The following is a 15,926-nucleotide window of genomic DNA, read 5'->3' as shown; positions in this document are numbered from 1 at the left end:
ATATTACCCCGATTGGTTAGCAAGAAACAGGGCTGGAGCCCACACCATTTTTTACAATTATTTATTGATTTCTTTTTACACTACAATACAGCAAACTAGTCAGCAACCACTCACAGACACCGCTATAGAGTTTGTGGGGGTGTACAGCAATGTGCAACCAATAACAGATGCTGGCATAGAGGGTGGGCAGGGGAAGCAGTGAACATTCATGACATGTAATGAGCGGGCCCAAAAAACTGTCTGACTGCTGTGTTATCTTCCAGGAAACGCTAGTAAACACGGTATGTATAACTGGCCTGCTGTTACCCCCATTTTGCTTCCATTTGCAGCCCCTAGCCTTACTACGACCATTGTACAGCCACTTTTCAGCACACAAATTCAGGTCCCCATTGACTTGTATGCAATTCATTGTCTGAGATCAAGTTCAGTTCCCGAACCAAACTTTCTACGGGTCCGCTGATCTCATTATCTGTGACATTTCAAATTAATGATTGCAATTGACTAAGATACAGGACAGATTTCCTTTATCACATGTTGCCATCTTAAATTTCAGGGAAAATTCTAGGCTCAGATACATTTTTTTAATATGCTATTTAAAAAAAGAAAAGATGTCCAAGAATATTTCATACAGTATGAAATGCAATTATTTACAAAAATAAACTTTTCAGGTCAAAGTGATAGGTCCACTTTGAAGATGGCTTTTCTTCTGTAATGCTTCATATGTATTTAAAAGGTTATATTTATTTCTATTTATTTTCTGAGTATTCTTTCATGAATCAATCGAGAACCATCACTATTTCATATACTGTGACTAAAGAGCTAAAATATTTGTAATGTTCCTTTCATGCTAAGGAGGATGGTTTGTTTTCTCCAGACAGTGTTTATAATTTCTCAGTGATGGCACTGGTGCCAGCTTGTAATGTGTACCGGGACAGAAAACAAGAAACAATCTGTCTTTTCTTTCTGTGTCATCCAAGAAACAATTCCCCCCTTACATGAGTCTTTCCCTCTTAGAATAAATGCATCTGAATTATCAACTGAGACTTTAGAAGTTTGTTTAAACAACCAAATAAAGGCTGCTGAGAGGGAACCCTTTAAGTGTGCTCCAAAGGCCAGATGACTTGTAAAGGAAAATCAAAAACTGTTCTACAGAAACTGATGACTCAGAACAGTTTCATACAGGAATAATTAGTCATTTAAGAATTATTTGTATACATTTATTAGATATTCAATATTTTACAGTTGGGATACATGACAAAGAGAAATGGCTCTGAAATCAAGTAGCTTATCCTTTCGTCAGCACATTGTTTTTTTACGAAGATTAGAGATGAGAAGTATTCTGCTGAAATTTGAATTCGGTTGAGAAACTTGATTTGCATTGATTTGCCAGTTAAGGCCCCGTCACACACACAGATAAATCTTTGGCAGATCTGTGGTTGCAGTGAAATCATGGACATATTGTTCCATTTGTACACAGCCACAAACCTGGCACTGATTGTCCACAATTTCACTGCAACCACAGATCTGCCAAAGATTTATACCTGTGTGTAAAGTGGTCTTAAGTCATTCATTGGAGTCAATTCAGTTCCCTTAGCATAATAAATGAAAAGGGTTAACAGATAAATAGAAATACATTTCCTGAACCTTACCTGTTCTGTCTCATAGTTATCTCTGGCTATTATCATTCTTCTGAGCTCTAGGACTCACAAAATCATGACTTAGAAGGCCTCACATCATGATCATGACACCTAATCAATGTTGTGAAGAGAAGTCAGAACTAGTGATGAGAAGGCATGCTTGCAACTGTTCTATACTTGATCAAGCACCAGGGTGCTCAGTTACACTCATTACTTGATTGCGTATTGCAGGTGCTCGAGCACCATGCTGAAGTTCCTGCCCCGCAATCTTTTGCAGCTGTTAGACAGCCAATCAACATATAGGGATTGCCAGCCTTACAGGGTAAATTCATAGGCATGTGGGCTATTGGCATTGGTGTTATTGGCCGGCCTCATCAATTCATTGGGTCTTATATTAGACAATGCTCGGCACACTGATCTCTGCAAGCTGTTCATGGAGAGTTGATGTAGGAGGGAGAGCTGACTTTATAGCAGACATGGCAGTGTTTAATTGGTATTTCAATAATTTTATACTGCTGCAGCACCATTAAAACAAAGTACTACATACAGTCCTTTTTTTTAGTAAAAAACACTGTTTCCTGCATTTAGTGTAGGTATAACTGGTGGACGAAGGATATTTCTGGATTAGAGGCATATAGGCAGGGTTTTTTGCCTTACAGTCCTTCTATACTTGAATCACAGTTTTATGCGTCTTGGCATGCTTTCCACCAGTCTGTCACACTGCTTTTGGTTGACCTTATGCCACTTCCGGCACACAAAATGTAAGCAGTTGTTTGTTTGATGGCTTGTGACTGACTATCCATCTTCCTCTTGATTACATGCTAGAGGTTTTCAATTGGGGTCAGGTCTGGACATTGGCCTGGCTATGACAGGGTTTTTATCTGGTGGTCCTTCATCCACACATTGATTGACTTAGCTGTATGGCATGGTGCATTGTCCTACTGGGAAAACCAGTCCTCAGAGTTGGGTAACTTTTCCTGAGCAGAAGGAAACAACTGTTTTTCCAGGCTACCTTGTATGCAGCTTGAGTCATACATCGTAAAGCTTAATCTGCCCAAATTCTAGCGTAACGCAATCTTCTCTCATGAGTCTAATTTTCAGCTTTGCTCAACACCTGGTCGTCTAATTGTTAGACCGAGACCTGTAGAGGTGTACAAGTCACAGTGTGTTGCACACGCTGTGAAATTTGGTGCAGGATTGGTGATGATCAGGGGATACCTCAGCAAGGCTGGAATTGGGCAGATTAAACTTATAGAAGGACGTATGAATCAAGCCGCATACACGGTTATCCTGGAAAAACTGTTACTTCCTTCTGCTCAGGCAATGTTCCCCAACTCTGAGTACTGATTTATCTAGCAGGACAATGCGCCATGCCACACAGCTAAGGCGGGCTTTGCACACTACGACATCGCAGGTGCGATGTCGGTGGGGTCAAATCGAAAGTGACGCACATCCGGCGTCACTTGCGATGTCGTAGTGTGTAAATCCTAGATGATACGATGAACGAGCGCAAAAGCGTCGTCATCGTATCATCGCTGCAGCCTCCGACATTTCCATAATGCTGGGGGAGCGACAGGTACGATGTAGTTCCTCGTTCCTGCAGCCGCACACATCGCTGTGTGTGAAGCCGCAGGAGCGAGGAACTTCACCTTACCTGCCTCCCGGCTGCAATGAGAAGGACGGAGGTGGGCGGGATGTTTACATCCTGCTCATCTCCGCCCCTCCACTTCAATTGGCCGCCTGCCGTGTGACGTCACTGTGACGCCGCACGGCCCGCCCCCTAAGGAAGGAGGCGGGCCGCCGGCCAGAGGAACGTCGCACGGCAGGTATGTGCGTGTAAAGCTGCCGTAGCGATAATAATCGCTACGGCAGCTTTCACTATATATCGAACGTGCGACGGGGGCGGGACTATCGCTGCAGCATCGGTAACACATTGTTACCGATGTTGCAACGTGCAAAGCCCGCCTTAGTCAATCAATGTGTGGATGAACCCATCAAAACCCTGTCATGACTAGCCCAATCTCCAGACCTCAACCCCCATTGAAAACCTCTGGAATGTAATCAAGAGGAAGATGGATAGTCACAAGACATCAACAAAGAAGAACTGCTTACATTTTTGCACCAGGAGTGGCATAAAGTCACCTAAAAGCAGTGTGAAAGACTGGTGGAAAGCATGCCAAGACGCATGAAAGCTGTGATGAAAAATCATGGTTATTCCACAAAATATTGATTTCTGAACTCTGCCTGAGTTAAAACATTAGTATTGTTGTTTTTAAATGATTATGAACTTGTTTCTTTGCATTATTTGAGGTCTGAAAACAATGCATTGTTTTGTTATTTTGACCATAAAATAAATACAAAATTTATTGTTAGGAAATTAGGAGACATGTTGTCAGTAGTTTATAGAATAAAAAACAATTTACATTTTACTCAAAAATATATATATAAAGGGAAGAATAAGAAAAACTCACAATTTTGCAGTGGTCTCTTTGCCAGAGCTGTATTTATAACCTATTGCACATTTAAATTGTTAAATGAACACCACCAAAGTGATTATGAAAATGTTAAAGAAATACTGTATGTAGTATACAAATTGTCATCCAACCTGCTGCAGCCCATAAACAAAATCTATTCAAATGTGTCTACTCATACTAAGACGCATTGATCTAACATCAGTCATCCAGATACATGTAACTTGTTTGTCCTCTACCCTCATTTACATTTATAAAATCCTATAAAATCTAGGAAAAGCACCCTATGATATCTCAATAAGGTGGTTTGTAGAGTGATTCTATATCTAGCTGCTACCATATAAACAACTAAACCTCCCATACTATTTTGTTTTTTTAATATGAAGCCCTCAAAAATCTGTTTAACAAAAAGGTTTTGCTGACTCTAATTCTTTCTAATACAACATAATACTATTTCTGTGAAATGTCAAATTATTATGTTTATGTAGACTCTTGGGAGATAGAATTTATGCAAGCCCCCTGTCTACTAAGTAATGTATACAGTGTCTAAGTAAATAGTATCATGCGACATTCAGATAAACAGTAAAGCACTGCTATACAATGTCAATAGAGAAATGAAAATATGTATTACTTCCACCATGCAGTGCATGAACATTCCACTAGATACAGTGTAAAAAATAATAATGTTGTACAATACAATAATAATACCACCACATGTCTTTATATACCTATACATATGCATGCCAAGTACATATACATGCTCGTAACATTAAGGCATCCAGCACAAGTAATATACAGCCACCAAGGCATTATTGTAATATTGCTAAATTTGCTTGTCCATTATGGAACAATCTTACTGGTATACTTTACTGGGTTTAAAATAAAACTAATCCACCCCTATGTATGTTTATAGATATCTGGGCTTTGACAGTTTGCATGCCACATATCTTTGTTTTAAATCATATGTTTTTAATCACCAAGGTACCACTAAACTCCTTAAGGCCTCTTTCACATGTCAGTGATTCTGGTACGTGTATGTGACAGTTTTTACATGTACCAGAATCACGGACATACGCAGACCCATTATAATCAATGGGCCTGCGCACACATCAGTGATTTTTCATGTGGCGTACACGCGTGTCCGTGATTTCCGCACAGAGACGTCTGTTTTTTTCTGGCATCACTGATGTCCCATGCACCACACTATGGTGTGATCCGTGAAACACGTACCAGAAAAACACGTACAATGAAAATAAAAAGCTTTTTAAACTCACCCGTCTCCAGCGACACTTTCTCTGGTCGCTGCTGTCTGCTGCTTCTAAGGCAGCTCATTATTCTCATGCATATGCATCTATGCACCGCACAGCCAACTCTGAAGTAGTTGCAGTGGGTTTTAGCGGCGGCCGGACACAGCAGAGCAAAAGAGTTCAGCACCACGGGCAGCAAGAGCGGGAACAGGTGAGTTTATCTACATGTGCTATCACGGATCACGGATAGCACATGCAGAACCCACGTGTGCCATGAATCACGGCACATGGAGGGACATATGTGTTTTTAACACGTCAGTGAAAAACGTGTGTTATTCACTGACATGTGAAACAGGCCTGAAGAGGATTTGTCACCAGGTCAAAGTGATCAGTCATTGCTCTTATTTTAGTTTGAAATATCCCATGATTTTTTTTTTGTTTGTTTGATTTTTGTTGTTTTTTTCTTAACTCTGCTATATGCTTGACCCTTTTATATTTAGTGCTGACTTTTATTTAAGGCTGACATTTTATTTTGTGCTGATTTTTATAGTCTTACTAGAGATGGGCGAAATGATTCAAGTGAAATTGAATTCTACTAGAATTCTCCCCATACCCATATTGTCCTCACTATAGACGTTTTGTAGTTTGCTCAGCATGACTTCAGCAAGAAGATTGGCAAAGGGTTAAAAGTATAAATAAAAATAATACCACACTAGTGCCAGTGCTGCTTCCAGTGCCTGCTTTCACGTCCCCATGACCTCCGAGGCCTGGTAATGTCTAGAAGTTGTCATTTGGATTAAAAACACAAAGACTTGGAGAATTTTTTTGTTGCATATTGAATTTCTTGTTAAAACCCAAATTATCATTATATTTATTATTTATTATATATCATTAGATCATTATATTTAACGCTCCCGCGACGCGTCCTGCAGACTCTTTCTCCCGGCCGCTTCTGCTTCCGTGTCCGATCATTAATTTTCAAGGGTATTCACCGTACTGCTTGTCACTCTACAGTCTTCGGCTGTTTACGGCCATGTTCGCGGTGACATCAGTGTTCACCCGAGTCCATGAGCCATGGACTCGATTGAATTTTGACTATCAGTGTGCGAGTCTCGCATCGGTATCACCAAGCATGGCACACACACTCCCTACAGGAGCGGGTCGGCTGTATGTATTTCCATGCAGCTGAGGTGCTCCTGTCAGGAGAGTGTGCGTCGTGCCTGGTGATACCGATGCAACACTCGCAGGAGTCATATGCAAGTGGAATCATACCCTCAGTGTCAGCCTGCGTCTCGCTCTGTAGAGACACTTGTCTGTACAGAGTGATGACGCAGGACTGGCATTGCTCTCACTGTGGACTACGTCGGACAAAGGATTTTTTTTATAATAAAGATAGAGTCTCTAAATGTTTTTTTAGTTTTATATCTAATAAAAATGTCTGTGTTGTGTTTTTTTTTACTGTTTACTAGAAATTCATGGTGGCCATGTCTAATTTGGCATGACGACATGAATTTTGGGCTTAGTACCATCTGAAAATACAAAGCTGGTATTAACCCCTTTATTACCCAGCGTGCCAGTGCCACCAGGGCCACTGGTCGAGCCGGGTAAAGTGCCTGTAAATGGCTCTAACAAAAAATGCGCTATTTCCAGGGGCGGCTGTGGGCTGCCGAGAATCCTAGCCCCAGCTGCCTGGCTTTACCTGACTGGTGATCAAAATATGACGGGAGCCCACACATTTTTTTTAACGATTTTTTTTAAATAATTTAAAAAAAATGATTGGGCTTCCCTGTATTTTGATTGCTAAAGCCAGGCAGATGAGGATAGCAGCCTGTAGCCATCCGCTTTATCTGCGCTGGGAATCAAAAATACTGCAGAGCACTACATCCTTTTTTTAATGATTTTTTTATACAACTATATATTATGAACATATATATATCTATATATATATATATATATATATATATATATATATATATATATAAAAATATATATACACATACATATATATATATAGCTCTGGCAAAAATTAATAGACTACTGTAAAATTGTCAGTTTTTCAGATTTTTCTCTTTATAGGTATATTTTGTTGTAAACTGTGAATTGTTGTTTTATCTATAAACTACTATTTTAAGAAAATAAATACAAAATATATTGCTTGGTAAGTCGGAGATATGTGGTCAGTAGTTTATAGCATAAAAGAACAATTTACAGTTTACAAAAAAATAAACCCATAAAGAGAAAAATCAGAAAAACTGACAATTTTACAGTGGTCTCTTAATTTTTGACAGTTTTGTATATATATATATATATATATATATATATACAATATATAGTTTTATGAAGATAAATCATTAAAAAAATAATTAGTGCTCCGTGCATTGGCACTACAGACAAGACACAAGTTGGAGACCCATAGTGGAGCATTAATATTTAAAAATATTGTAGGCAGACAGCAGGTCAGTAGCATCAATTCCCTCCTCCCCATTTCCCTATACTGTGTTTGTGCACCAGGGAAATATGGTCCATACAACACACAGGATGTGAGATTGCATTTTTATTTTAAAAAATCAAGAGATGCATGAGTGACAGAAATAGGCCTCTTGCTCCCAGAACCCTGGCAATACAGACAAATTACAATTGGGACTCCCATCTTGGGGTGTCGAGATTGAAACCTTTCAAGTAGACAACAGAACAGTGGCATCAATTGCCCCCCCTCCCCATTTCTCCACAGTGTGTTTGCACAGCAGGGACGTATGGTCCATGCAACACACAGGATGTGGCTACGGTGTATCACATGGTGTCAAAAATATCAGGCACGGTCACTTCCATAACAGCTAATGGGCTCTTACCCAACTGTAGCAGGTAAACAAGTGGAGGTTATGCAGTCAGAATCATGTGTGAGAATACTTTCAATAGTGGTGCAGGAGGAGGAAGAAGCAGCAGACACGGTTAATTTGGTGGCCGGTGGTTGGGTAGAGCCGGTAGTTCACATTTTAGCAATGTGGCGGTCCATGTACTGTATGCAGTAGTGAAATTATTTGAATTTTGGCTCTACTGAGTCCCTGTTTACAACGTTGGCAGATAACAAAAATTGGGTCATTCTTTGCGGTCTCAAAAGAGGCCCAGGCTAGGCAACCCTTCCTGGGAACTGCAGAAAGTGTTGTGGATGAGGATGCAGAGCATTATTGGACATAATTTCACACAAATCTCTGATAATGGGCCAGACAAAATTATTGGCAACCTCAACTTAATATTTGGTTGCACACCTTTTGGAATAAACAATTGCAATCAATTGCTTCCAGAAATCATCAACAAGCTTCTTACACTTCAAACAGAATTTTGGACCACTCTTCTTTTGCAACCTGCTCCAGGTCACTCATATTTGAAAACAGCCTTCTCCCAACAACAATTTTAAGATCTCTCCACAGGTGTTTAATGGGATTTATTTCCAGACTCAATGCTGGCCACTTGAGATCTCTACAGCATTTTGTTTTCAGGCATTTGTGGATGCTTCTTGAAGTATGTTTGTGGTCATTGTACTATTGGATGACCCATAACCTAGGGTGCATATCCAGCTTTCTGACACTAGGCACTACATGGTGACCAAAAATCATTTGATAATCTTCAGATTTCATGTAAGCAGTCAAGGCCCCCTTTGCAGGAGGCAAAAAAACAACCCCAAAACATATTTGAACCTCCACCATGTTTGACTGTAGGTACTGTGTTCTTTTCTTTGTAAGCCTTATTACATTTTCGGTAAATAGTAGAATGATGTGCTTTACCAAAAAGCTCTATCTAAGTCTCATCTGTCCATTTGGCACACTGCAGTCTAGTTTTTTTTTATGTCTCAAAGTCTGCAGTAGGGTCCTTCTGAGTTTCCTGTCACGGAGTTTCATTTCATTCAAATGTGGATGGATGGTTTGCACTAACACTGATGCACCCTGAATCTGCAGCTTGAACTTCTTTGCAACTTTATTGGGGCTGCTTATCAATCATCAATACTATCCTGCAACCTTTCATCAATTTTTCTCTGCCGTCCACATCTAGTGAAATTAGCTACACTGGGTTGTAGACTTCTTGGTTATGTTGTGCATCGTGGACAAAGGATGCTATCTGGAAATGGACTTGCAATGTTGAGATTGTTGATATTTTTCAAGAAATTTGGTTCTGAAGTCCTGAGACAGTTCTCTTTGTTATGTGCCCAATGCTTAGTTTGGCACACACAGACACAATGCAAATATTGAGTCAACTTCTCCTTTTTTATTTGGTTTCAGGTGTAATTTTCATATTGCCCACACCTGTTACTTGCCAAAGGTGAGTTTCAACAACCATCACATGCTTGAAACAAAGTTACTTAGCCACAATTTTTGAAAGATGCCAACAGTTTTGTCCTGTCCATTTTTGAAGTTGTGTAAAATTATGTCCAATTTGCCTTTTCTTTCTCTGATTTTTTTTGCATTGTTATAATAAAACACAAAGGAAATAAACATGTGTATATAACCAAACGTGCAATAATTTTCTGGGAGACATACTTTATTTTCTGGAATAATTTCAAAGGTGCCAACACTTTCGGCCACGACTGTAAGTAAAGATCTGCTAGCAACCATTCTTATAATGTGGTAAAATTGACTGCTTCTGATAAGTAAAACGATGGCCCCTGGTTTATATACACTGCAATATTATCATGAACGATTACGATAACCTTTCAATGTAAACATAATGCTCATCACCTGATAAATGAGCAAAATGCTCATTCATCAAGTGAAATATTTTCGTTTGCACAAAGAATCATTCTTCTTGGCAGCGCATTATTCTATGTAAACAGGACAATAGCATCTTATGTGCACTGAAAGAACCATTACTGATCATTCAGTGCTCCTCTGAAGCGCCGTCTACTTGTGTAATCAAGTTACTAAATGGCCACTGACTCTGGCCAATCACTCATATTTTAGATATGTTGTGTGTATCAAATAGACGTTGTGAAGTTGTGCCAACATCATTGATATTCAACTGAGTATTGCAGTTGTATCAACTTCATTGGTATTCAACGAAGAATTTAAAATGTTAATCTTTCAGATAGGATACCGCTAATTACAATACAATTGTCTCTTTTCCTTCATTTCAATTAGCATCATTTAATGAATCCTATCACATCAAATATTCTAACCTTTTACCCAGCCTGAACTATGCATCTCAAAATTTAATGAGGTCCCGAATAGGCGTGATCTATAAATATCTTCTAATGATTATGTATGCTACAAAAATAGCCATTTGTGGAGCCAATTAATGTGGAAACAATAAGCTAGCTTTCTTCAAGACTGCGGCCGCCTTTACGATTCTGAATATAAATTACTTGTTGTTCTGTGAGATTTATTGGAATGGGGAAGTGGAAGAAATAATAATCATTCTTCGTGAATTAGAAACTGTACAATAACTTTCTTACCAAAAGAATTTTTACAAAGAAAAATGAAAGCAGTCGCAATACCAGCTAGGTCAGAGCAGGCGAACAACATCAAGCCCTTAAATTCAGATGGGTGCAGAAAATGTCATGCTGAAGTCAGTCTTGTGAAAAAAATGAGAACACATTACAATATAATTTATTAACCTGATAGATGCTGATGCTGAACATATTGCAAGCTATACCAGCATTTCAGATCCAGATATATTAAATTGATATGCTATGGCTTTATACACACAATTGTATTTTTGATGCAGTGACAGGCCGAGTTCTCTCGCTGGTTTTACAGTATATTTCCCAAGGGATATCATTGTGTGCACTATACATGTTGTATTAAATCACAACTGGGAATTGGTGCCTGTTGGCCAATTGCTTTCAGAATAGCCCTATAAAAGATATTTAAAGCAGTGTAAAATTTCAACTCTGGATTATAATACAGTTTGTTGATTTTTCTGGATTTAATGTACATATTGCAATAGGACTTCTAAATATAGTTATTTAGGTGTGGGGCATGTCTAGGAAGAAGAAGGGCATATCGATTAAAGGGCCCTTGCCAGTAGCCATATGAGTAATCTGGTGTGGCTGGATGATAGCCCTCTGAACTGCCTCGTTCCTGATAGCATCCCTGACTTCTCTATTGATTAGCCAGCCAAGTGGCTACAAATCATTGTTCTGGGGTGATGTTCATGTGATATCGCAACAAGGCAATGTCAAAAAACGCCATGGATGTTGGCAGGTAAGGGTAAATTCATAGGGCTTTCTTCTGAGTGTCACAGGCTACCAACATGGCAGCTTGACCAAGTGTTGGGAATAGAATCACACCATCGCTATTAGTTACCTTGCTATGCTGCCTTGTGCCTGGCGCAGCCTGGAGAGAGCAAAAAAAAGAAGACCTCACCACTAGTGATGAGCGAACCCGAACTGAGAAACTCATGTTACAGTTCATGTCCAGTTCTGGTCCAGGGTCTTTAAAAAAAAAAAACCTCCGACATAGTCCAAAGTCGAGCATCTCTTCAGCTCTGCTAGATCTGTGCGAGGAGACTAACACAGGTCTGCTCACACAGACAAGCAGGCACAGACTCAGCTGAGAGCTGTCAGTGACTTCACCCGAGTGCACAGCTGAGGCCGGTCAGCTGTGCCCCCGAGTAACCTCCTCTGGCTAGAGGACCTTACATGACATCATAGCCATGTGACCAGTCTGGTGTGAATGTTGTTCTTACCTCGTGGGTTACAGGACCTTCCATGATGTCATAGCCATGTGACCAGTCTGGTGTGAATGTTGTTCTTACCTCGTGGGTTACAGGACCTTCCATGATGTCATAGCCATGTGACCAGTCTGGTGTGAATGTTGTTCTTACCTCGTGGGTTACAGGACCTTCCATGATGTCATAGCCATGTGACCAGTCTGGTGTGAATGTTGTTCTTACCTCGTGGGTTACAGGACCTTCCATGATGTCATAGCCATGTGACCAGTCTGGTGTGAATGTTGTTCTTACCTCGTGGGTTACAGGACCTTCCATGATGTCATAGCCATGTGACCAGTCTGGTGTGAATGTTGTTGTTACCTTGTGCGTTAAAGGACCTTCCGTGACATCTTGCACATGTCACTATTCATAGGTTTGTTTTGTTTTGTTTTTTTCAATTAATAAAGCATTTTATAAAGTGAACGTTTTTCTTTTTTTTTTTACTTTTTTTGTTCCTTTTTTTGTCATTTTTAATATCTGTTACTTTTATATTTTTCCATCTATGTTGTCTCTCATGCCGTTTTTGTATGCATTTTTTTTAATGGCACCATTTTTAGGTACATACAATTTATTGATTGTATTTATTAACTCTTTCTGGGACGGCCAATGCTTTAATACCTTTTTTTCTAGCCCTGAATGGGTTTAATATAATGGAGGGAGGCGTCATCCATCCCGGTGCTCCCCGCAGCGATGTATGGCCGGATCAGAGGTTACCAGGACAGTCTGTGATTGCCTGCAGCAGCCAGGTGACTAGAGGAGCACATGATGGGATCTTTCTCCAAGAACGTGCTCTCCCAGTCACCTGATCGCTGCAGTCAGTCACTGGCTGCAGTGGTTTTGGTGACCATCTACGGCACAAAGTCTCAGAGCCTCACAGTGTGAGTAGCTTCCACTGACCCCCGGGTAATCTCCACTGACGCCACTGCAATACTGCAATAAAGTGAGCGCTTGTCGGCGGTGAAGACGGTTACGTCAGCTGTGCCCTTGGGTAACCCCGACTCTAACGTCAGCACTCTCATTCCCGACAAGCGCTATATGGCAGTGTTGCAGTGACGTTAGTCGAGGTTACCTGGGGACACAGCTGACCGGTCTCAGCTGTGCACTCGGGTGAAGTCTCTGACAGCTATTAGCTGAGTCTTTGCCTGCTCGTCTGTGTGCACAGACCTGTCTGTCTCCTCGCAGAGATGTAGCAGAGCTTAAGATGCTCACCCACCTTCGGACTACGTCGCAGGTTTTTTTTTGAGATAATAAAGATGGAGTTCTAAATGTCTTCTGTTTTATTTCTAATAAAATATTTTTTTCTCTGTGTTGTTGTTTTATTTTACTGTTAAAATATCAGACAATCACAGACGCTGTCAGAGAGTGGGCGTCTGTGATAGGATGCTGGACTGACCTGAAACCAGCCCATATATTCTAGCATCTAGAATGTATATGCAGATTCTAGGCTACTCCAACAGCCAATCACAGATGCCTATTCTGCTTGACAGTGTCTGTGATTGGCTGTTGAGTCCCTCACACATATAGTAGTGTAAAAATAAATAATTTAAAAAAATGACGTAGTGCTCTGCAGTACTTTTGATTCTCAGTACAGATAAAGCGGACGTCTATAAAGCTGCCACCCCCATCTGCCTGGCTTTACCTTGGCTTGCAATCAAAATACAGGGAAGCCCATTAATTTTCTTTTAATTATTTAAAAAAATAATTTAAAAAAAAAAGCATGGGCTCCCGCCTTTATTTTGATAGCCAGCCAGGTAAAACCAGGCAGCTGGGGACTGGGATTCTCAGCGTGGTAAGGCCCAAGTGTTCTCACGCGAACAGAGCCGAAAAAAGACAAAGACTGCCGAGTGACAAGCAGTGCAGTGAATACCCCCAAAGTTAATGATCGAACCCTTAAGCAGAAGCAGCCAGGAGAGAGTGGGTCTGCAGGATGCATCACGGGACCAGTAAGTATAATGACAATGTTTATTATTAGCTATATTCTTTATTTTACAGCCCCCCCCGCCCCATCTCATAACTGTAAAGTCCAAGCTCAGGGTTCGGATGCCTACATCCTAATAAATACCACCGTCCTGCTATATACCCCCATCCTGTTATATACCCCCATCCTGATAAATACCCTCATCCTGCTGTATACCCCCATCCTGATAAATACCCCCATCCTTATAAATACCCCCATCCTGCTATATACCCCCATCCTGATAAATACCGTCATCCTGCTATATACCCCCATCCTGATAAATACCCCCATCCTGCTATATACCTCCATGCTGCTATATACCCCCATCCTGGTATATGGCTTGCATCCTGTGGCACACAAAAAAAATAAACGTTTATACTCATCATTCCTCACTCCAGCAGCATCGCTCATCCTCCTGTCTGTGCCAGCAGCAGCACCGCTGACCTGTGTGGAGCCTATCACCCTGCAGCATCGCTATGTTCTCCTATCTGCCATCCCACTGATGTGTGTGGAGATGGAGAGCAGTGCGCACAGGGATGACATCACCGTTGTGCTTACCGCTCTCCCACACATCAGCAGGCCGGCAGACAGAAGGACATCGCGATGCTGCAGGGAACGACCGGTGAGTATACTGTACTTATTCACTGCCCTCCGTGCTGATGATAAGGTGTGGGGGCAGTGAATATAGCTACACATGATCCCTCCAGGCTGTAGTTGCTAGGGGTGATCACGCGGGCCGGCTGCTAATTATGCGCTCATCCCCAGCCCACCTGTCAGCGCCTGTTTCAGCGCTGAGAGATGATGGGCGGGAGGATGCATGCATGTGAAATGAGCGGGCCCACATGGTCACGGCAGGCGCTGCTACAGCCTGCTCATGCCGATGATGACCCGCTCCACCGCAGCACCCTCATTTCCCGCAGCCATGCCCTACGTTCAGACTATAAGACGCACCACCCACTTTCCCCCAACATTTGCGTCTTATAGTCCGAAAAATACGGTAATTTCTTACATTCACATCTAGACTTTTGTCAAACAAACTGCGGAGTAGTGAGCAACGCGCAGAGTGAGATTTCACCAAGATATTGAAGCTATGGAAAAAAGATATCAAGAAAAATGGAATCAATCAATGCTTGCAGATTACTGTTGGACAATTGTAGGAGATGATACGATGCAGGAATAGAAGAGAAAAAAACAACAAAGATGTCACTGAGCGAGGAACAAATTTTGTAGTGCAATTTCTGTAACTGTTTCTAATTTGCAATAGTGTTTTAGTTATTTGAATTGTTAAGTTTCCTCTAAATAAATATCAGAAAATTGTCATAAGAAAATATCCAGCATCTTTATATTTGCAAAAATAATAATGTTTCAGAGTACTAAAACTTTTATGCATTAGTTATATGTGGCAGTAAAAGGAAAACTGATACCATAGAAACAAGAGCTAACTTAAAATGTTCATTGTCAGAATTGAATTCATGAGGTCAAAATCATTCAGAAATGTCTCATTTCATAAATGACAACTTGTGAAAATATGTAGAACATTGTTATCAGCCTTTTCTAAGTAGGCTGTCATTCACCTGAGCAAAATAATGTTTGTTTTTTGGTTGAATTTATTTTGACGATGGCTTAATTACTAGCATTCTCATCCACCTACCATCCTTTATAAACTTACTGACGAGAGCAGTCGTATTCTACATGCACAGTAAGATCATATTAATGATCATTTTGTGCACATGAAAGTACGGTTGGCCTGTCTAAACCAGCTAGTAAATGACTGCCAATCAGCTATATAAATTAGTAGTAGTTTAATGGCTACAAATGCGATTGTCCAGTGTAAATCCACTATTCAGTTTCATTCAGATGTTCGTGTATCTCAATCTGTATACTGACCTTGACCTGAACTGCAAACAATTTG

This window comes from Anomaloglossus baeobatrachus, chromosome 4, assembly GCF_048569485.1.
Source record: "Anomaloglossus baeobatrachus isolate aAnoBae1 chromosome 4, aAnoBae1.hap1, whole genome shotgun sequence".
Classification (NCBI taxonomy): domain Eukaryota; kingdom Metazoa; phylum Chordata; class Amphibia; order Anura; family Aromobatidae; genus Anomaloglossus; species Anomaloglossus baeobatrachus.
Note: the sequence above shows the minus strand (reverse complement) of the source record.